This window comes from Juglans microcarpa x Juglans regia, chromosome 5S (assembly GCF_004785595.1).
Source record: "Juglans microcarpa x Juglans regia isolate MS1-56 chromosome 5S, Jm3101_v1.0, whole genome shotgun sequence".
Lineage (NCBI taxonomy): Eukaryota > Viridiplantae > Streptophyta > Magnoliopsida > Fagales > Juglandaceae > Juglans > Juglans microcarpa x Juglans regia.
In genome coordinates this window covers 22,760,579-22,785,134 of record NC_054603.1, presented here as the reverse complement: position 1 = coordinate 22,785,134, position 24,556 = coordinate 22,760,579, and the positions used below count along the sequence as shown (strand labels likewise).

Below are 24,556 nucleotides of genomic sequence, written 5' to 3'. Positions count from 1 at the left end.
TCAAATACTTAAAACATACTTCACACATATTGACATACTAAACAACTGAGATCACAACGCTACTCCAAAATGGTTCTGATCAAAAGAGTACTAGAGAATCAACTGATATGAACCCGCAAGAATGAAATCCCTTCAACCCACAATTAATTTGAAAACTTCCCAATAAAGCCAAATTCAGGTCAATCGATTGAAAACCTAGACCCGATGATAACTCATTTCAAGAACCTAGATTATATCAAAATCTAGACCCGTTGAAGAACCCATCTCAAGAACCTAGATTACAAAGGAGGAACGCCACAAAGATTGTGATTTACCTTTGATAGGTTCAAGAGTTCAATCAAAAACAAGAGGAGAAAACTCAACTAACAAATAAAATTCAATATTGTCTAACCTTCAAATGAGGCAACAAGGAGTATTTAAACTAAACCTAATTAAAACCCTAGCAAAAATAAAGCCCCTTTTTATCCAAAATGCCCCTGATGAACAGTGTCGGCTACAATACCCGCAGCTACAGTAACGCTATAGTACCTCTTGAAACCCTAATTCCTAAAAAGTAACTTTCCAAATAAGCCCTTGGCCAAAATACAAGACCTTCTCAAAAACTCTAGTTCATTAAAAATAAGACGTGTGGGCCAGGCATCTTCAAGCCCACTTATTCTAAACTAATAAAATAAATCATTTAACCAAATTGAAAGTCTCCAATAACAATAGGCCCTATCTCTAAGTCATATCTTCCACAGCTTGAAACAAGTAGATCAAAGCTGGTTCTCCTTCTTTCAAGCCCATCTTGAGTGTTGGGCTCTTGCTAGCTTCATCCCAAGCAGATTGCACCAATCCGTGCATTACTTCCTTGATCTTCTTGGCCCTTAATCTTGTAATTGGCCCATCTGAAATTTGCAAATGATCTTTAAGAGTAGGCCCACCTTGGTTTCCATCAGGTCACTATTGTATCCCGTGACAGGGTCCATCTCCTCGAGGATGCAACTTTGTCCTTCTCTGGGCTAGGAATCTTTTTTTGCGCATGTGAACCCAAACCCAATTTCCCGGTTCAAAGATGACATGCCTTCGCCCTTTATTGGCTTGGGAAGCAACCCTTTCATTCTTTTGGGCAATTTGAAGTCGTACCCTCTCATGAAGTGACTTCACCAACTCTGCCTTCTTTTGTCCATCCAAGCTACTCCTGCCATCAACAGGTAAAGGCATCAAATCTAAAGGAGTAAGCGGATTAAATCCATAAACAATTTCAAAAAGAGAATATCAAGGCACAATCAATTACCGCCAACTTCACTTTCTTCTCCTCAGAGTAATTATGGCAATTAAACACCAACTCTATTTTTTTCTCCCACTCTAGGTAAACCTCAGGGTCAGCTCTACCTTGGAAAGAAAGTATTTTCATTTTGATGCTCCCAAGGTCTCTATCTACACCATCCCGACCCATGAGATTCCCCTCAAGTTGTCTTTCACACCTAACTCTTCCATGTCTACCCGAGCCAACTTCAGATGCTAAGTTTTCCTCATCCTCACCATCTATGCTCACGTCGCCTCCCATCTCTCCAACCTTGCAGATTTCTAGTCGCTGCTTCTTGATGATTCATCCTATCTCTCACTTCACCCAACACAAAGTTCAATCGCTCAAACTGTTGTTGCATGGCTTGCAACACATAGGATGAGTTATCTGCTCTCCCCCTTGGTGACATGCTACTCCGTTGAGACATTATAAGGTGTTGCACAAAAGAATATTAGTGGCAAAAAAGAAAACCTCACATACGCCCTTACGTGTTTACACTTGAATAATGACACTCCACTCGTGTTTCACTCTTAATTGACTTTTTTTCCGAAAATAGTCTCACACTCTCTTGCCTTTCACCTTAAGAGTTTTCCCACTCAAGTTCTTTAAGAACTAATTGAACTCAATCAAGACAAAGCAATCATGTTTTATCCTAACTAGTAATTAGGTCCAAGAAACAAGAACAAGAGAAACACGGAAGGAATGAAAAAAAAAATGACACGTGAATCAAGAAAATTATACGAATGAAACAGTAACTATAAGACAAGATACCAACTAGAATAATATATGCAGCCCCTTTGATGATAAGGCTCAAGGAAAAAAATTTTGGATTTTTTTTTCCTTTCTTTTCTTTTCTTTTCACCTACTGATTTGATGACAATCAAGAATAAGTAATTGAGAAAACCCAAATAATAACTCAAAAACCCTAACACAAGTGATATACGGCAGCACCTAGAATAAGAGATTCAGCAACCCTAATAATAGTGAACATATCCGGCAGCCACCTTTATTTTTTTTTAATCAATCCTAGAATAATGAAACCCTAGAATTAAATATGTAAGAAATAAAGATAGAATCAAACCTGATTGGAAACCATGCTTTGAATACCAAATGATATGAACCCGCAGGAATGAAATCCTTTGAACCCACAATCAATTTGAAAACTCCCCAAGAAAGCCAAATTCAAGTCAATGGATGGAGAACCTAGACCCGATGAGAACTCGTTTCAAGAACCTAGATTATATTAAAATCTAGACACGTTGAAAAACTCGTCTAAAGAACCCAGATTGCAAGGAGGAACGCCACAAAAGTTGTGATTTACCTTTGATAAGTTCAAAAGTTCAATTAAGAACAAGAGGAGTAAAACTCAACTCACAATGAATAAATTCATCAAATTTCATAAAATTTCTTAAAATGAGGCAACAAAGTGTATTTAAACCTAAACCTAATTAAAACCCTTGCCAAAATAAAGCCCCTTGTTCCAAAACTACCCCTGGATGAATAGTGCCACGAGCTACAGTACACACTACAGTAACTCGGCTACATTACTTTGAAACCCTAGTTCGCTACAATACTTCATAAAATCCTAGTTCGACAAAATAATAAATTTTCCAACATGTCCTTGAATAGACCCTTTTTAAATCATTCTCATAATTAAACCCAATAATTTTAAACTAATAAAATAAGTTATTTAAATGAATTAAACAAGTTGAAACCTTTCAAGAGCCCAAAGCCTTCAAGTCTTATCGTTGCTCTCCTCCATAACTTATCAAATGAATCAAAATTGGATCTTCATCCTTCAAGACCATCTTGAATGTTGGGATCTTGCTAAACTTGTCCCAAGTGGATTGCATCAATCCTTGCATTGTCTCCTTGATCTTCTTGGCCAATCTGGAAGTTGCAAAGGATCTTTAAGACTAGGTCCATCTTGGTTCCCATCAGTAATTATCTCAACTTAATTGATATGAACCCGTGGGAATGAAATCCCTTGAGCCCACAACTACCAAGTTATTCTTTGGGTGTAATTAGTATGGTACTACCATGACCACATGGCATGTATGCCCCAAACCCGGGGAAACTTTGCGCTTGCTTAAGAGAAAACCAATTGAGGGCAAAATGGAAAAGTTATGAGGTTCGAATTTTTCACTCGTGGGCTTCCTATGGTATTACCATGACCTGATTGTATGTATACCTTAATAGCGGGCGAATCAGAGCACCTCTTATTTTTACTACTTTTCTCTTACATAGTAGAAAACCAATTGAGGGAAAAGTGGCAAACTTATGAGGTTGGTGTTTTTCACTCACGGGCTTCATTTGGTACTACCCTGACCTTATGGTATGTATGCCCAACCCCGGGCCAATCGGATTATCTCTTATTTTTACCACTTTGCCTTTGATTACTAGAAAACCAATTGAGAGAAAAGTGGCAAAGTTATGAGGTTAGAGTTTTTCGCTCGCAAGCTTCTTATGTTACTACCATGACCTTATGGTATGTATGCCCCAACCTCGGGCCAATCGAAGCGCCTTATATTTTTACTACTTTGCCCTTGCTTACTAGAAAAGCAATTAAGTGAAAAGTGACGAAGTTATGTGATGAGAACCAAAGTGGGCCTAGACTTAAAGATCCAATTACAAGGTCAAGAGCCAAGAAGATCAATGAGGCAATGCTAGGATTGATGCAATCTACTTGGGACGAGTTTAGCAATAGCCCAATATTCAAGATGGGCTTGAAGGATGAAGATTCAGTTTTGATTCATTTGATAAGTTATGGAAGAGGGCAACGACATGACTTAAAGGCTTTGGGCTTTTGAAGGGTTTCAACTTGTTTAATTCATTTGAATGACTTATTTTATTAGTTTAGAATTATTGAGTTTAATTATGAGAAGGACTTAATGGGGGGTCTATTCAAGGGCATGTTGGGAAATTTATTATTTTGTTGAACTAGGGTTTTATGAAGTACTGTAGCGAACTAGGGTTTCAAAGTACTGTAGCCGAGTTACTGTAGCGTGTACTATAGCGCGCGGCACTATTCATCCAGGGGTAGTTTTGGAACAAAGGGCTTTATTTTGGCTAGGGTTTTAAATAGGTTTAGGTTTAAATACACTTTGTTGCCTCATTTTAAGAAGTTTATGAAACTTGATGAATTTATTCATTGTGAGTTGAGTTTTACTCCTCTTGTTTTTAATTGAACTTTTGAACTTATCAAAGGTAAATCATAACTTTTGTGGCGTTCCTCCTTTGTAATCTGGGTTCTTGAGACGGATTCTTCAACGGGTCTAGATTTTAATATAATCCAAGTTCTTGAAACAAGTTCTCTTCGGGTCTAGGTTCTCCATCCATTGACTTGATTTTGGCTTTCTTGGGAAGTTCTCAATTTGACTGTGGGTTCAAGAGATTTCATTCCCGCGGGTTCATATCATTATGAGGTTGGAGTTTCTCGCTCGCGGGCCAATCGGAGCACCTCTTATTTTTACCACTTTGCACTTGCTTAAGAGAAAACCAATTGAGGGAAAAGTGGCAAACTTATGAGGTTGGAGTTTTTCCCTCACGGGCTTCCTATGTTACTACCATGGCCTTATGGTATGTATGCCACAACCTCGGGCGAATTGGAGCACCTCTTATTTTTACCACTTTGCCCTTGCTTAGTAGAAAACCAATGAAGAGAAAAGTGGTGAAGTCATGATTTGGAGTTGTTTGCTCGCTGGCTTCCTATGGTACTACTATGCTCTTATTGTATGTATTGCCCAACGGCGGGCGAATCAGAGCACCTTTTATTTTTATCACTTCACCCTTGCTCAGTAGAAAACCAATTGAGGGAAAAGTGGCAAAGTTATGAGGTTGGATTTTTTTGCTCGAGAGCTAATAAAATAAGTAGCTTTAATGAAATAAACAAGTCCAAGGCCTTCAATCACATAATCATAATAATAGATCCTAATTTATGTTGCACTTTCCATAGCTTGTATCACATGGATGATCACTGGATCTCCTTCTCTTAAGCCCATCTTGAACATTCGGCTCTTTCTAGACTCGTCTCAAGTGGATTGCACCAATCCTTGTATCGCTTCCTTGATCTTCTTAGCTTTTGATCTTGTAATTGCCTCATCTGGAACTTGCAAAGGATCTTTAAGACTAGGTCCACCTTGGTTCCCATCAAGGAGTTTCTTATTCGCGGGCGTCGTATGGTACTACCATGACCTTATGGTATGTATGCCCTAACTCTGGGCCAATCGAAGCACCTCTTAATTTTACCACTTTGTCCTTGCTTAGTAGAAAACCAATTAAAGGAAAAGTGGCAAAGTTTTGAGGATGAAATTTTTCACTCGGGAGCTTCCATTATACTACCATGACCTTATAGAATGTATGCCCCAACCTGGGCCAATCAGAGCACCTCAAATCTTTTCCACTTTGCCCTTGCTTAGTTGAAAACCAATTGAGGGAAAAAGTGAAAAAGTTATGAGTTTGGAGTTTCTCGCTCGCCGGCTTCCTATTGTAACACCATGACTTTAAGGTGTGTACGCCCTAACCCCGGGCCAATCAGAGCACCTTTTATTTTTACCTGCTCTTGCTTAGTAGAAAATCAATTGAGGGAAAAGTGGCAAACTTATGAGGTGGGAGTTTTTCCATCACGGGCTTCGTATGGTGCTAACAGGACCTTATGGTATGTATGCCCCAACCCCGGGCCAATCAAAATATCTCCTATTTTTACCACTTTGCCCTTACTTGAGAGAAAACCATTTGTGAGAAAAGTGGCAAAGTTATGAGGTTGGATTTTTCAGTCGCGGGCTTCGTATGGCACTGCCATGACCTTCTTCCAAATCCCGGGTGAATCGGAACACCTCTTTTTTTTTTTTTACCAATTCGCCATTTCTTAGTATAAAACCAATTGAGGGAAAAGTGGCAAAGTTATGAGGTGTGAGTTTCTAGCTCGTGGGCTTCCTATGCCACTACCATGACCTTATAGTAGGTATGCCCCAAACCCGAGCCAATCGGAGCAACTCATATCCTTACCACTTTGCCCTTGCTTAGTCGAGAAGCAATTGAGGGAAGAGTGGCAAAGTTATGAGTTCGGAGTTTGATGGAAACCAAGGTGGGCCTACTCTTAAAGATCATTTGTAAATTCTAGATGGGCCAATTACAAGATCAAGGGCCAAGAAGATCAAGGAAGCAATGAACGGATTGGTGCAATCTACTTGGGACGAAGCTAGCAAGAGCCCAACACTCAAGATGGGCTTGAAAGAAGGAGACCTAGCTTTGATCCACTTGATTCAAGCTGTGGAAGACATGACTTAGAGATAGGGCCTATTGTTATTGGAGACTTCCAATTTGGTTAAATAATTTATTTTATTAGCTTAGAATTAGTGGGCTTGAAGTTGCCTCGCCCACACGTGTTATTTTTAATGAATTAGGGTTTTCGAGAAGCCTTGTATTTTGGCCAAGGGCTTATTTGGGAAGTTACTTTTTAGGAATTAAGGTTTCAATAGGTACTGTAGCGTTACTATAGCCATACTGTAGCCGCGGGTACTACAGTTTATCAGAGTATTTTGGGTAAAAAGAGGCTTTATTTTGGCTAGGGTTTTAATTAGGTTTAGTTTAAATATTCCTTGTAACTTCGTTTGAAGGTTAGACAATATTGAATTTTATTTGTGAGTTGAGTTTTCTCCTCTTGATTGAACTATTGAACTTATGAAAGGTAAATCACAACCTTTGTGGCGTTCCTCCTTTGTAATCTAGGTTCTTGAGACGGGTTCTTCAACGGGTCTAGATTTTGATATAATCTAGGTTCTTGAAATGAGTTCTCATCGGGTCTAAGTTTTCCATCCATTGACTTGAGTTTGGCTTTCTTGGGGAGTTTTCAAGGGATTTCATCCCGCGGGTTCATATCATTTGGTATTCAGAGTAAGGTTTTCAATCAGGTCTGATTCTATCTTCTTTTTTTTTTGCATATTTAATTCTAGGGTTTCATTGTTCTAGGATTGATTAGAAAAAAAAAAGAAAAAAAAAAGTGGTAGCTGTTGTATTTCTTCACTATTGTTAGGGTTTCCAAACCTCATTGTTCTAGGGTTTGTGTTGGCTAAAATCTCTTGTTCTAGGGGCTGCCGTATATCCCTTGTCTTGGGGTTTTTGAGTTATTATTAGGGTTTTCTTAATTGCTTATTCTTGATTGTGATTAAATCAGTTGGTGAAAAGAAAAGAAAAGAAAAGAAAAGAAAGGAAAAGAAAAAAATAATCTAAAATTTTTCTTGAGCCTTATCATCAAAGGGGCAGCATACATTATTCTAGTTCGTATCTTGTCTTATAGTTACTGTTTCATTCGTATAATTTTCTTGATTCACGTGCTAGTTTTTTTCATTCCTTCCGTGTTTCTCTTGTTCTTGTTTCTTGGACCTAATTACTAGTTGGGATAAAACAAGGTTGCTTTGTCTTGATTGAGTTCAATTAGTTCTTAAAGAACTTAAGTGGGAAAACTCTTGAGGTAAAAGGCAAGTGAGTGTGAGACTATTATCGGGAAAAAGCCAAATTAAGAGTGAAACACGAGTGGAGTGCCATTATTCGAGTGTAAACGAGTAAGGGAGTGTGTGAGGTTTTCTCTTTTGCCACTAACATTCTTTTGTGCAGCACCTTATAATGTCTCAGCGGAGCAGTGCATCACCAAGGAGGAGAGCAGACAACTCATCCTATGTGTTGTAAGCCATGCAACAACAGTTTGAGCAGTTGAACTTTGTATTGGGTGAACTGAGAGATAGGATGGATCATCAAGAAGCAGCGATTAGAAATCTGCAAGGTGGGAGAGATAGGAGGCAACGTGAGTATAGAGTTGAGAATGAGTATGAAGACTTAGCATCTGAAGTTGGGTCAGGTAGACGTGGAAGAGTTAGGCGTGAAAGACGACTTGAGGGGAATCTCAGGGGTAGGGATGGTGTAGATAGAGACCTTGGGGGCATCAAAATGAAAATACCATCTTTCCAAGGTAGAGCTGACCCTAAGGTTTATCTAGAGTGGGAGAAAAAAATAGAGTTGGTGTTTGACTGCCATAATTACTCTGAGGAGAAGAAAGTGAAGTTGGCGGTAATTGAGTTTACTGATTATACTATTATTTGGTGGGATCAATTAGTGACCAATAGGAGGAGGAGTTATGAGAGGCCAGTAGAGACATGGGGAGAGTTGAAAGCTCTCATGAGGTGGAGATTTGTACCTAGCCATTACTATACAGACCTTTACCAGAAATTACAAAATATTACACAGGGGTCTAGGAGTGTGGAGGATTACCATAAGGAGATGGAGGTGGCGATGATTCGGGCTAATGAAAAGGAGGATTGGGAGGCCACCATGGCTAGATTTTTGAGTGGTTTGAATAGAGACATAGCCAATGTAATTGAATTGCAGTATTATGTGGAGATAGAGGACATGGTGCACATGGCTATGAAGGTGTAGAGGCAGTTAAAGAGAAAAGGGACAGCAAGGTACACTTCGATTTCTAGCAATACTTGGAAATCAAAGTAGGATAGGAATGATACAGCTGAAGCAAAAAGAAAGACCGAACCACCTAAGCGAAAAGATTGCAATGGTTGAATGATTGTGGAGAGGTGAGGGTGGACAAATAAGTGTTAGTTACTTTTTCTATTGGAAAGTATCAAGATGAGATACTTTGTGATGTTGTGCCTATGCATGCTGGGCATATGTTGTTTGGGAGGCTGTGGCAGTATGATAGGAGGGTGACACATGATGGGTTCAAGAACAAGGAGGGCAAAACAATCAAGCTTGCTCCTTTAACTCCAAGCCAGGTCTATGAGGACGAACTGAAATTGAAAAGTGAGGTTGCTCAAAAAAGAAAGAGTGAAAATGAGAGTGATCAAAAGAGAAAGAGTGAAAATGAGAGTGATCAAAAAAGAAAGAGTGAAAAAGTGATTGAGCAAAAAAGAAAGAGTGAGAGTGAACATGAGCATAAAAGAAAGAGTGAAAAAGAAAGTAGAGAGGTGGCTAAGAGTAAAGAACAAAGAGTGGAGCCACGAGAGAAACAAGAAAAAGAGTCTGCAGAGAGAAAAGGAAAGGCAAAAGCAAGTTTCTATGCAAGAAAGAGTGAGGTTTTCGCAGATCGCCTTATGATTTTTCTTGTCTATAAAGAGTCTTATCTTACCCTTGATGAAACTAATGACTCTCTTCCTAGTTTGGCTATTTCTTTGTTGTAGGAGTTTGAGGATGCATTCCCGGAGGAGATGCCAAATGAGTTGCCACCCATTAGAGGCATTGAGCACCAGATTGATTTTGTGCCCGGGGCTACTATTCCAAACCGACCAGCCTATAGGAGTAATCCAAAGGAGATAAAGGAGCTTCAGAGGCAAGTTGAGGATTTGATGGGCAAGGAGTACCTGAGGGAGAGCATGAACCCTTGTGCAGAACCAGTGCTACTAGTGCCAAAGAAGGATGGGACGTGGAGGATGTGCATTGATTGCAGGGCGGTCAACAATATCACGGTAAAGTATCGCCATCCCATTCCTAGATTGGATGATATGCTTGATGAATTGCATGGCTCATGTATTTTCAGTAAAATTGATCTTAAAAGTGGGTACCATCAAATTAGAATGAAAGAGGGTGATGAATGGAAAACTGCTTTTAAGACTAAGTATGGGCTTTATGAATGGTTGGTTATGCCATTTGGACTTACAAATGCGCCCAGTACTTTCATGAGATTAATGAACCATGTCCTACGTGCATTCATAGGCAAGTTTGTGTTGCGTACTTTGATGATATCTTAGTGTACAACAAGGACTTAAATGAACATATTGAGCATTTGAGATATGTGTTTGATGTGTTGAGATTTGAAATGTTGTATGCTAATTTCAAGAAATGTGCCTTTTGCATGGAAAAAGTTGTTTTTCTTGGTTATGTTGTTAGTACAAAAGGTATTGAGGTGGATGAAGAGAAAGTCAAGGCCATCAAGGAGTGGCCAACGCCAAAAAGCATCACTGAGGTAAGAAGCTTTCATGGCTTAGCTAGCTTTTATCGGCATTTTGTTAAGGACTTTAGCACTATTGCTGCACCACTCACTGAGGTAATTAAAAAGAATGTTGGGTTTCATTGGGGGGCTAATCAAGATAATGCTTTTGCCACTATTAAAGAAAGGTTGTGCTCTTCACCTGTGTTAGCATTACCTGATTTTAACAAACCATTTGAGATTGAATGTGATGCCTCAGGAATAGGGATTGGAGCCGTTTTGATGCAGGATAGGCAGCCCATAGCCTTCTTTAGTGAAAAGCTAAGTAGGGCATCCCTGAAGTACCCTACTTATGACAAAGAGCTTTATGCTCTTGTTCGTGCATTAGAGACTTGGCAGCACTACCTATGGCCAAGGGAATTTGTGATCCACACCGATCATGAATCATTGAAGCATCTCAAGGGTCAAGGTAAGTTGAATGAAAGGCATGCTAGATGGATGGAATACATTGAGACATTTCCTTATGTCATCCGTTACAAGCAAGGTAAGGAGAATATTGTTGCTGATGCTCTATCCCGGAGCGGCATTTGGGGTAGCTTGGATGGACAAAAGGAGGCGGAGTTGGTGAAGTCACTTCGTGAGAGGGTACGACTTCAAATTGCCCAAAAGAATGAAAGGGTTGCTTCCCAAGCCAATAAAGGGCGAAGGCATGTCATCTTTGAATCGGGAGATTGGGTTTGGGTTCACATGCGCAAAGAAAGATTCCCAACGCAAAGAAGGACAAAGTTGCATCCTCGAGAAGATGGACCTTTCCAAGTTCTTGAGAAAATTAATGACAATGCATATAAAGTGGATCTTCCAAGTGAGTATAATGTTTTTGCTACTTTCAATGTTTCTGATCTTTCTCCTTTTGATGTAGGTGAAGATTCGAGGTCGAATCCTTTTGAGGAGAGGGGGAATGATGAAAACCAAGGTGGGCCTACTCTTAAAGATCATTTGCAAATTCCAGATGGGTCAATTACATGATCAAGGGCCAAGAAGATCAAGGAAGCAATGCATGTATTGGTGCAATCCACTTGGGATGAAGCTAGCAAGTGCCCAACACTCAAGATGGGCTTGAAAGAATGAGAACCAGTTTTGATCCACTTGATTCAAACTGTGGAAGACATGACTTAGAGATATTGGAGACTTTCAATTTGGTTAAATGATTTATTTTATTAGTTTAGAATAAGTGGGGTTGAAGTTGCCTGGCCCACACATCTTATTTTTAATGAACTAGGGTTTTTGAGAAGGCCTTGTATTTTGGCCAAGGGCTTATTTGGAAAGTTACTTTTTAGGAATTAGGGTTTCAATAGGTACTGTAGCGTTACTGTAGCCATACTGTAGCCACGGGTACTGTAGCGCGACACTGTTCATCAGGTCATTTTGGGTAAAAAATGGCTTTATTTTGGTTAGGATTTTAATTAGGTTTAGTTTAAATACTCCTTGTAGCCTCATTTGAAGGTTAGACAATATTGAATTTTATTTGTGAGTTGAGTTTTCTCCTCTTGTTCTTGATTGAACTCTTGAACTAATCAAAGGTAAATCACAACCTTTGTGGCGTTTCTCCTTTGTAATCTAGGTTCTTGAGACGGGTTCTTCAACGGGTCTAGATTTTCATATAATCTAGGTTCTTGAAACGAGTTCTCATCGAGTCTAGGTTTTCCATCCATTGACTTGAGTTTGGCTTGTTTGGGGTGTTTTCAAATTGATTGTGGGTTTCAAGGGATTTCATTCCCGCGGGTTCATATCAGAGTTTATGGTATGACTTTATGTACCATCATGACTTTATGGTATGTATGCCCTAACCCTTGGCCAATCGGAGCGCCTCTTATTTTTACCACTTTCCCTTGCTTAAGAGAAAACCAATTGAGGGAAAAGTGGCAAAGTTATGAGGTTGGAGTTTTTCGCTCGCTGGCTTTGTATGGCACTACCATGACCTTATTGTATGTATGCCCCAACCACAATCAGAGCACCTTATATTTTTACCACTTTATCCTTGCTTAGTAGAAAACCAGTTGAGGGAAGTGGCAAAGTTATGAGTTAGGAGTTTCTCGCTCGCGGGCCTCTTATGTTACTATCATGCCTAATGGTCTGTATGCCCCAACCCTAGACCAATCGCAGCACCTTATATTTTTACCATCTTGCCCTTACTTCGTAGAAAACCAATTGAGAGAAAAGTGGCAAGGTTATGAGGTTGGTGTTTTTTGCTAGTGGGCTTCGTATGGTACGACCAAGACCTTATGGTCAGGCCGATTGGAGCACCTCTTATTTTTACCACTTTGCCCATGCTTAGTAGAAAACCAATTGAAGGCAAAGTGGTAAAGTTATCAAATTTTTCACTGGCAGGCTTCCTATGAAACTACCATTACCTTATGGTTTGTATGCTCCAACCCCGTCCCGATCGGAGCACCTCATATCTTTATCACTTTGCCATTTCTTAGTCGAAAACCAATTGAGGGAAAAGAGGCAAAGTTATGTGTTTGGAGTTTCTCACTCGCGGGCTTCCTATTGTAACACCATGTCTTTATGGTGTGTACGCCCCAACCCCAAGCCAAACAGAGCACCTCTTATTTTTACCATCTTGCCCTTGCTTACTAGGAAACCAATTGAGGGAAAAGTGGCAAACTTATGAGGTGGGAGTTTTTCACTCGCGGGCATCGTATGGTGCTAACATGAGCTTATGGTATATATGCCCTAACCTGGGCCAATCAAAGCACCTCCTATTTTTACCACTTTTCCCTCGCTTAAGAGAAAACCATTTGTGGGAAAAGTGGCAAAGTTATGAGGTTGGATTTTTTCACTCGCGGGCTTCGTATGGCACACATGACCTTATGGTATTTTCTTTCAAATCTCGGGTGAATCAGAACACCACTTTTTTTTACCACTTTGCCCTTTCTTAGTAGAAAACCAATTGAGGGAAAATTGGCATAGTTATGAGGTGTGAGTTTCTAGCTCGCGGGCTTCCTATGTTACTACCATGACCTTATAGTGTGAAAAAGAGAATTTCACAACTATTTAGACACTCCAGCGTGAACAAAAGAGTCTCACTAGGATATTACCTCATCTTAGCACTTAGGGTCGTGATTGACAGTAATAACTTGATATGACTGTTTTCAAAATACACAAATTGTATTCGAGATGAAACGTGACTGGAATACGAAAGGACAGAAGCTCTGACATAACAGAACATGACTTGAACGTAACTCAGAAGACATGACTTACTTGAGATAGAAATATTTTGTAACATGACGTAACATGTAACAGACAAGATTTTGTAACATGGCATAACATGTAACGAAAAACATAATTAACATGACATACTTACAACAATGAATATTACAAGACAAGGCATAGATGTAACATATGACATACTTAACATGACACACTTGCAATAGTAAATATTACATGACATGAGATGGCATACTTAACATGACGTATTTGCAATAATGAATATTACATGACATGATATACATGTAACAAATTATATACTTAATATGATGTACTTGCAATGCATAGCAATACATGATAGAATATCTTGCATAACAGATGAACAATTCTTGACAGAATCAATTATGTGTAACAGATGAATATGTAATGACTTGGCATAGCACATATGATCACATACATATATACACTATAGTTCATTTACTCATCACACATACACGTTAAACTGATAATAAGTTAAAAGCTAACTTACCTCGAGCTTCGCATTTCTTAGCAAAAAACTTAAGTGTGATCACGATGAAATGAAAGTAGTGATTTCTAAAAGTTAGAACTTAATCACACTATAAGGATTTTGCATCCCAACTCAAAAATCACTAGGTATGTAAATTTTGTCCTAAACTCAAATATCAATTCAGAAAAATTTAAAACTAAACACAACCATGAAAACTCTATAGGGGCCGAAATTTGCATTGGCTATTTCCCTTGATTTTTGTTGCAATTCTTTCAAATTTCAAAACTCATGATTAAACCAAAACTTTTCTTTTAATATACTCATAACATATTTTTAAGAATAATCATGTTTTGAATCAAGAACAAAAATATCAAAATCACTTAAAACAATACTTGAAATTTTGGTTTCTTTCAGAGTTCAAAAACATATTTTTGTTTCTAAATAAGTTTTGATCAACCTTTTGATCTATGACCTATAAAGATGTGATCTGCAAACCAAAATATCACATGGTTAAAAATCAGCCAAAACATGGATTTAGCTAAGGACATCAATTCTTTAACCTATCCGAATATCTCCTTGCACAAAAATTCATATATTTGAGTATAACATTAAATATATTCAAAATAATATTCTAACATGTACATAAGAGGCTTAAGATCCTCCAATAATACTATCAAAGTCATTGGAATAGGTTTGAATCACAAAAGATCCAAACTTTTCTAAAACATAAACTGGTTTTTTTCTTCTAGTTTGTAAGTTTCAAGATTTAAGAAAATATTTCATCAAAACCTTTAATCATGCAATAAATCCTCAACCAATAATCATATACACATGTTAATAGTACTTCATAAAAGTTTTGGACCAAGATTTATCCATTAGCTTGGTCAAAGACTCTAATATATTATACACTCTCCAGTTTATCGCCAAAAATGACATTTCTGGGGTTTAAACAATATTTGACTAACCCAACGATCTTCAAATGGGACAAATAAGGTATCCACGTAAACTAAACACACAAAGTAACATCATTCATTGAGGACACTTTGTGAGAAAATATTTACAAGAGCTTTGATTCTTTGAATCAGGCATGCAAAGAGCTCAGAAAAGCTATCCGAGAGTGTCTTTTGTGTTTTTTCAAAGAAAAGTGTAAAGAAGAGATGATTTGCTTAGGAAGTGGGATGGAGGGCTTCTTAAAAACGTTATGGAAGATGATAAGGCTGAAATGAAGCTTGAGTGTTGGTCTTTTCAACCCAATAGAATATACAAAAATCAGCCCAAGATATTTCCTCTCGATGGAGTGTAGAATGTAAAGAGTGAGGTGGCCTTGTAGCCATTCACTTCAAGTACCCTCTAGGCCCTCTTGAGAAAATTTGGTCGGCCATGTGGGGGTTCAATTACTTGGCCAAGAAGCAATGCTTGGCTGCCAAATTCATGGGCCTTAGTGGGGACCTAAACTAAATGGGCCTCAATTTCAGATTCTAAGAGGGTTTGGGTAGCCATCAAGCCCAAATCCAATTTCTCTTGACCCATTCTGATATGAACCCGCGGGAATGAAATCCCTTGAATCCACAATCAATTTGAAAACTCTCCAATAAAGCCAAATTCAAGTCAATGGATGGAAAAACCTAGACCCAATGAGAACTCGTTTCAAGAACCTAGATTATATCAAAATCTAGACCCATTGAAGAAACTGTCTCAAGAACCTAGATTACAAAGGAGGAACGCCACAAAGGTTGTGATTTACCTTTGATAAGTTCAAGAGTTCAATCAAGAACAAGAGGAGAAAACTCAACTCACAAATAACATTCAATATTGTCTAACCTTCAAATGAGGCTACAAGGAGTATTTAAATTAAACCTAATTAAAACCCTAGCCAAAATAAAGCCCCTTTTTACCCAAAATGCCCCTGATGAACAGTGTCTCGCTACAGTACCCGCGGCTACAGTACGGCTACAGTAACGCTACAATACCTCTTAAAACCCTAATTCCCGAAAAGTAACTTTCCAAATAAGCCCTTGACCAAAATACAAGGCCTTCTTGAAAGCCCTAGTTCATTGAAAATAGGACGTGTGGGCCAGGCATCTTCATCCCAAGTGGATTGCACCAATCCGTGCATTGCTTCCTTGATCTTCTTGGCCCTTGATCTTGTAATTGGCCCATCTGGAATTTGCAAATGATCTTTAAGAGTAGGCCCAACTTGGTTTCCATCACAATCAAATATCCAAGGTTAAAAAGGTTGCATAATGATGTCATAACATAAATTTTAAGGATTAAAAAGCATGTGGAAGAAATTTAATCAGGTGATTAAACACAATGCTAGAGAAAATACTTACAAGAGCTTTGAATCAGACGTGCAAAAGAGCTCAGAAAAGTTGCCCGAGAGTGTCTTTTGTGTTCTTTCAAAGAAAAGTGCAAAGTTGGAGATGATTTGCATAGGAACTGATATGGAGGGCTTCTTAAAAAAGTTATGGAAGATGATAAGGCTAAAATGAAGCTTGAATATTGATCTTTTATACCCAATACAATATACAAAAATCAGCCTAGGATATTTGCTCTAGGTGGAGTGTATAATGGAAAGACTGAGGTGGCCTTGTAGCCCTTCACTTCAAGTACCCTCTAGGCCCACTTGAGAAAATCTGATCAGCCAGGTGGGGGCACAATTACTTAGCCAAGAAGTAATACTAAGGTGGCTAAATTTGTGTGCCTTAATGGGCCTAAACTGAATAGACCTCAATTTTGCGTATTAAGAGGGTTTGAGTTGCCATCAATCCCAAATCCAATTTCTCTTGACCCAATCAAAATATCCAAGGTTAAAAAGGTTGAATAATAATGTCATAACATAAATTTGAAAGATTAATAACATGTGAAATAAATTTAATCAAGTGATTAAACACAATGCTAGAAACCGATTCAGTTAGGGTTTGGAGGTCAACTTTAGGGTTTGGATAAAATCGCTTAGGATTTCAGTTTCAACCATGCTTTTTGATTCTTAGTTGGATTCCAACCATATAGGGTTTTACTAGGGTGTAAATCTTCTTTGGTTTGGTACAATTTGATTGGCCGGATGGAATAGGGTGTTTACTTTGGTGGCATGATCACACACCTTGATTCCTTTAAATCTATCAAACGTACCTTTCGGTGCCGAGTGTCTAATACTATTCACTATGTGTGGCTAAGATCTTGCCAAGTGTCCAAATAAAACTTCTATTAGCTAATTTGAACATTTGAAACTGTGATTTTAAATAATGCACTTGATGCGCTTATTGAGGTTACTATTCACTCTGAAAAAGTGCATAATTAACTTAGTAATGAAAAATCCTAAATATTTATACTAAGCTATCCTGAAAATCGTTTACTGAAATACAACTCCGAAATGCTCCTAAAAATAATTTCACAATTTTGAATAGGCGTTTCGTCCAAAAATATAAAAATAGACTTATTGTACCATAAATCCTAAATGACCAACTAAGTCTAATGGCATAATGCATACTGATGCTTCTAACTAACTCAAATAATTAAAATCGCACTTCTGGCATCAGAGTGAGTGATAACACCGACTATGTTGACAGGCTAAAACCTATGTGATTGACCGGTTCTTGAAAACTTATGGAGTTTTCACGAGATTCCTAAAGTCACTAGAAATTCCACCAATAAATTTCTAGCGGGTTGTTATCAAAGGAGCTCAAGTTGTAAGACACTGAAAGAGCTGCTGCAAGAACTAGGTGACATGGGGGACGTTGGTGACATCCCTGCACGAGGGTGCACCCCTACATGTCGAGCTAATATTTCCTCGTCCGTGTGTGTGCTTCCGTGGAAGTGGCTTGCAGCTGGATGACTCGGTTGCCTCCGGTGAAGGGTTGCAGTGGTCTCATGGTGGGGTCAGCATGGTGATATGAACCTGTGGGAACGAAATCCCTTGAACCCATAATCAATTTGAAAAGCTCACCCAAGAAAGCCAAAATCAAGCCAATGGAAAATTTCGACCGGTTGAGGAACTCATTTCAAGAACCTAAATTATATGAAAATCTAGATTTGTTGAAGAACCTGTTCCAAGAACCTAAATTATAAGGAAGAACGTCACAAAAGTTGTGATTTGCCTTTGATAAGTTCAAAAATTCATTAAAACACAAGAGGGGATAAACTCAACTCACAATGAATAAATTCATCAAATTTCATAAACTGATTAAAATGAGGCTACAAGAGTATTTAAACCAAAACCTAATTAAAATCCTAATAAAATAAAGTCTCATCTCCCAAAACTACCCTTGAGTGAATAGTGCCGCAGCTGCAGTACTCGGCTACAGTAACTTACATGTCTCAGTCCACCTAAAACCCTAAGTTAATATAAAATCCTTTCCCAAAATGCCCTTGGGCAAAATCCAAGGCCTTCCCAAAAGAAACCCTAGCTAAAAATTAAAACAATCACTAAACTACCCTTAAAATCTTCTCTCGAAACCCTAGTTCATAAAACATAAAATATATGTGGGCCAAATATCCTCAAGCCCCATTATTCTATACTAATTCCTATAACTAATAATATAAGCCCTTTTAATAAATTAAACAAGGTCCAAACAATAACTCTTGCTCATGTTTTCATAGCTTATATCAAGTGAATCAAAACTGGATCTTCATCCTTCAAGCCCATATTGAATGTTGGACTCTTAGTAGACTCATCGCAAGTGGATTGCACCAATCCTTGCATTGCCTCATTGATCTCCTTAGCTCTTGACCTTATAATTGGCCTATCTGGGACTTGCAAAGGATCTTTAAGACTAGATCCATCTTGGTACCCATCATTCCCCCTCTCCTCAAAAGGATTCATCCTCGAATCTCCACCTGCATCAAAGGGAAAAATGTTAGTAACATTGAAAATAGCATAAACATGATACTTACCTGGAAGATCCACTTAATATGCATTATCATTATTAATTTGTTCAAAAATTTGGAAAAGTCCATCTAAGCTACTCCTGTCATTAACAGGTAGAGACATTAAATCTAAAGGAATAAATGGATTAAGTCTATAAACAATTTCAAACAATAAAAATTTAGTAGTAGCATGAACACTCCAATTATATATGTAAATGCAATAAATAGCAAACAATTCTCCCACAATTGTTCATGAAACACACCTAAAGTCTTACTTACACCAAAATGACCGCTCCAATTATATGCAAACTCAATGAAAGACAACTGATACTCCCACAAACGTTCGTGCATCAAGTCAATAAATGGCAAATGATTTTCCCACAAACCTTCATGCAACATGTCTAAAATCTTCTTTACATCAAAATGACCAATCAAACCAAGTCCATACACAAGCAACTCACACATATGACTAGTAGGCTCACAAAATCTACTCTCTTTAAACAAATACCAATCTAGTTTATAGAACTAACCAAACGATGCTTTCTCATGTGCTCCATACACACTAGCCAAGCCATCATCATTAACATACAATTTCTTATCATATTCAAGTCTCAACAACTTTGCATTTAAAATGACGACAATGATATACCTTCTTGCTAAAGCATCAACCTTAAAATTTTCTTTACCTTGTATGTACTTGATTACATGAGGAAAGGTCTCAATGAATTGCACCCACTTGGCATGCATTCTATTCAACTTACTTTGTCTGTTCAAGTGCGTCAATGACTGTTCTTCAAATAAATGTCGAGTAGGAATTGATACAAAATCAATGTAGTGCTCTATCTCGCTAATAGGTGATAATCCACTAAACACACCTCTAGGAAACACGATCTCATATCCCTGCAACAAAGAGACAACAATACTAGACAAATATATGTCAAGTTCATTAATATTAAGACTCACCTTGGCATAAAATCTCACTTTTCTCTTTGTTTTTCTCACGCTTTTTTCACTCTCTCTCTCCACTCTCTTTTTATTTTTCACTCTCTATTTCCCTTTCACTCTCTATTTTCTTTTCACTCTCATTGTTTCTGTCACTCTATTTTTCTTCATCTTTTTTTGAGCTCTCGACCCTGCAATTGTTTTTCAACTCATTCTCTCTTTTTCTTGAGGTCTCAGCCTCAGCCTCATCTTTTTTTTTTCACTCATTTCTCTCTCTATCTCTTCTTTTGGACCTCACTATTTCTTTTTTTCTCAATCTCACATTCACTCCTACTTTTTAGCTCAATCTCACTTTCACTCTTACTTTTTAGCTCAATCTCTTTTTCACTTTTTCTTTTTTTTATCACTTTTCACTTTCATAGGTCACCTTCCTATCATACTATCATGGCTTCCCCAACAAAATATGGCAAGCATGCATAGGCACTACATCACAAAGCACCACATCTTGGTATTTTCCAATTGAAAAAGAAACTAACACTTGCTTATTTACCCTAATATCTCCACAATCACTCAACCACTACAACTTGATGAGTGTACGAAAGTACATTCTAAATATCCTATTATTGGACTAAAATACTAAAATGTGAATAGAAATAATAGGAACTAATGTGTATTCTTGAATTGAGTTTCTATTTACTTTGGAATACTTTTGAGCAGTTTTTTATATTTAATATCAGAGTCTATAAAAGAACAAGTCCAAACCTAGTCAAATTCACAGGGCTTTCAAGTGAGCAAGACGTTGGAACAACCTAAGAACTTTCAACAAGTGTAAGACTCTTCAAATAAAGATAATGATGGAGTTTGAGAGTAATTCGGATCAAGAGAAAAAGTCAGTATGAAATTCCCTAGAAGACAGTCTGTACATACTTTAGTATTTTGATCATAACTTTAAGCTCATATATCAGATTGATAAGATTCTTACTGCGTTGGAAAGATATCTTAAAGGGCTAAAACGTTGTCTCTAATAAGGATTTCCAAATTCAAATTCTTAAAGTATGTACATGGCTGCCAAGATGAGTCCTAAGATTTAGGCAATTTTGTATGTAGGAATATGAAAGACATTAGGGTTTCTTTCCTACCCTATATGAGTATTTCATTAGCACGAAATTAGGAGTTGAAAAATGGGGAGACAGCTCAGCTCTGAAGAGGGGGAGACGAAATTAATTTCTATGGCTGCCATTTGCATTATTTTTCTGTTGAGATTTTTGTTGTCCATTATATTTATAGGTAACTAAATTCTCAAGTAGGGCTAGGGATGAACTTGCACATTAGATGGTATTTTAATTTATTTTCAATTTATGTATTTGATTTTCAATTACGAAAACTCTTTTGTTTTATCATTCTCAATTCATTGTTGATATTTTCTTCTCCGAATAATCATAGAATTTATTCTATTTATGGATTCAGTCATGCTTTTTCTATTGATTGGGTTAGCTTTTTTATTATGTTTGGATCAATTATTTATCTATATTGATTTAGTTGTTTGCTGCAATATCGATTCCTGAGTATATTGTCGTCATTGGATTTTCTCAATAGTGATAATAATTTAAGTATTTTAAAAGTGGTGAATGATTTTTCAAAGGGTTAAATTTGGTTTAAGCTTAGCTTATAAATCTATACCTTCTGATTGGAAATTTTGAGAATTAAGTTCCCAATTGAGTTATTCAATGAATTAAGAATAATTAAAATACCAGATTTGTGCAAGGGATTCCCGACGCTTTACTGTTGTCAAATTTGAGTACTTTTTCCGTTAATCACTTTGCTTCACTTTAATTTGTATTTAAAATTAATCTTTGTTCTCCATTAATTAGTTAATATTTTTCTTTAGTTCATTTGTTCCTTCCACTATTCTTTTAATTTGTCTCTCTGTGGAATCAACACCCAAAAGCTATGCTACAACTATCACGTTATTCTTTGGGCGTAATCAAATTTTGGTGCTGTTGCCGAGGAGACGATAAAAGAATTGATAGATAGTTTTTCTTTACAGCAGTTTGTAAAGGCGGTAACTTCATTCTTTCTTTTAACTTGCTGCATTATTTTTTTTCTTCTTTCTTTTTATAGTATTTTTATTATTTTAGCATTTTGTTACCTTGCATGCACAGATATAGAGACACTTTAAGTAGATTTGCTTGTAGGCCTATGGAAGAGTCAGAATCAAAATTTTTAAATCCTGTATTTGACAATCCATCTAGTCCAGAAGAAATGAGTGAACACGAAGATCAACCCATTAGAGCTCTTCATGATTACCTCCACCCTACACATACAGCCACACCATCATGCATCATGTTTCCAGCTAATATTCACCAGCTGGATTTTAAAATAGGAATGATACAGTTACTCCCTACCTCTCATGGCTTGAAAAATGAAAATTCATATGTGCACATTAGGGAGTTTGAGGAAGTAGTTGCGACTTTTCATAGTCAAAATGCAACTGATGACGTTGTGAGACTTAAGTTCTTTCCTTTCTCTTTGAAGGATAGAGCTAAGAGTTGGCTATACTCACTGAGACCCCGATCTATTGGGTCATGGAGTGAGATGACTCAGGTCTTCTTTAATAAATACTTTCCCCAATATAAGACCAACACATTAAAAAGGCAAATATCCACCTTTGCACAAAAGGACAGTGAGACTTTGTATCAATATTGGGAGAGATTTAAGGAGTTGTTGAGTATGTGTCCTCACCATGGATATGAGAATTGGCGCTTAGTGAGCTATTTTTATGAGGGACTTACACCTAAAGAGAGCTAATTTGTGGAGATGATATGTAATGGTGAGTTCTTACAGAAAGATCCTAATGAGGCCACAGAATACCTCAACGAGCTTGCTAAAAAAGCTACACTTGGACTGGACCTAGTGCTACTGAGAGCACAAATAGGTCACGACTTGCAGGAAACCCAAATGGTGGTGCAATTTACCATCTCAAGGTAGAGGATAGCCTTAAGGCTAAGGTTGAGATGCTCACTAGGGAACTAGATGTGTTAAAGACTAAGGACTTAAAGCCAACACACGTGGCTAATCATGTGGAGTCTTTTGGACCATGTTTTGTGTGTGACAGGGTAGATCACCTCGCCCAAGAGTGTCCCACATTTGCTTATATGAGAGGGATGTATGAGGAACAATATAATGCCTTATGTATGTAAAATAAGCCTTTTACGCCTTTCTCTGATACCTATAATCTGGGGTGGCGCAATCACCCCAATTTTAGCTGGAAGTCTGAAAACCAGCAGCCTACACAACCCCCTAGATCATATCTTGCACCATATCATTCACATTCATCTTCTAGGAGTCTTTTAGAAGACACTTTGCATACTTTTATTGAGGCACAGAGTAAAACCAATCAAAAGTTTGAATATTTGATTATGCAAGTTATTGAAGAAAATAAGGAGATAAAAAGTCATGTATCCAAGTTTATGAGCTCTTTGAGTGTAAATGAGCGTGGCAAGTTCCCTTCTAAAACTCAATCCACACCCTAAGGTCGACATATGGCTCAAGGAAATTGGAAGGAGGGTCAATGCCATTGTGACACGAAGTGATAAGTCCTTACACATCCCACAACTGATAAGCTAGAGGATGTTGAAGAGGAACAAATCAATAATAGTGCTGAGTTGCCTAAGGAAGCTGAGGTAATCAAGAGCCCAGTTAAGGTACCATTTCCTCAAGTTTTAAAATTTGGTATGCAAACTTTTGATTCTAGCAATGAAATCTTGGAGAACCTTAGATAGGTAAAGATCAATCTTCCTCTTTTGCATGTTATTAAACAAGTTCCTACTTATGCAAAAGTTCTCAAAGATTTGTGTACAGCTAAGAGGAAGCACCATGTTAAGAAGACAATATTCCTGACATAGCAAGTTAGTGCTCTAATTGAGCAGCGAATTCCTCCTAAGTACAAGGATCCTGGTTGTCCAACAATTGCATGTAATATGGGGAATCATGAGTTTGGGCAAGCGTTGCTAGATTTAGGAGCTAGTGTAAATTTGATGCCTTATTCCATTTATTTGTAGCTTGGTTTGGGGGAATTAAGCCTACTTTTGTTGTGCTTCAATTGGCTGACCGTTCAGTTATGAAACCAAGAGGAATAGTTGAGAATGTTTTGATCCAAATTGGCAAGTTTTACTACCCTGTTGATTTTTTAGTTTTGGATACTCAGTCGGTTGTTGAGTCTGACTCTAAAATTCCTCTTATATTAGGTAGACATTTCCTTACTACTGCTAATGCACCTACAAACTACAGGAATGAGCTGATGAAACTATCTTTTGGAAACATGACCATGGAGGTCAATATATTCCATGCAAGTAGGCAGCCCATGGAGGATGATAAGTGCCAACAAACATATATGATTGACGCAATCATAGACAAGGGAGTTCACGCAACGCATGATTCTGATCCCCTTGAATATTTATATATTAATTTTGAGTTTGATACTATTAGTGATTCATATGATGTTGTTGATATTTGTGCTATTTTTTATGAAGCTTAGGATTATGGAACACAGTCTTGGCAATCGAAATTTGAGGTGTTGCCTAAGAAAAGTGAAAAACAAATTCCTTCAAGTGTGGAGAGTCCCAAATTGGAATTGAAACCACCGCCCTCAAGTTTAAAGCAAGCATTTCTCAGCCTAGGTGACACTTCTCTTGTTAGTATTTCTTCGAAATTGAATGCGGGTAAGTTTAAGAAATTTCAGTTGAGCAAGTTAGAGGAGTTGGGAAATGATACTTATGAGAACTCTACAATCTATAAGGCTAAAATGAAA

The 24,556-nt window shown here is 37.7% G+C and overlaps 1 non-coding gene across 1 annotated transcript; it reads right to left on the bottom strand.

Annotated features, from left to right (window-relative positions):
• Positions 1-22,388: 22,388 nt before the first annotated feature.
• Positions 22,389-22,496, bottom strand: LOC121268736. Its single transcript, XR_005941246.1, has one exon. It is a non-coding gene; the product is annotated as a small nucleolar RNA R71 (small nucleolar RNA).
• Positions 22,497-24,556: the final 2,060 nt, after the last annotated feature.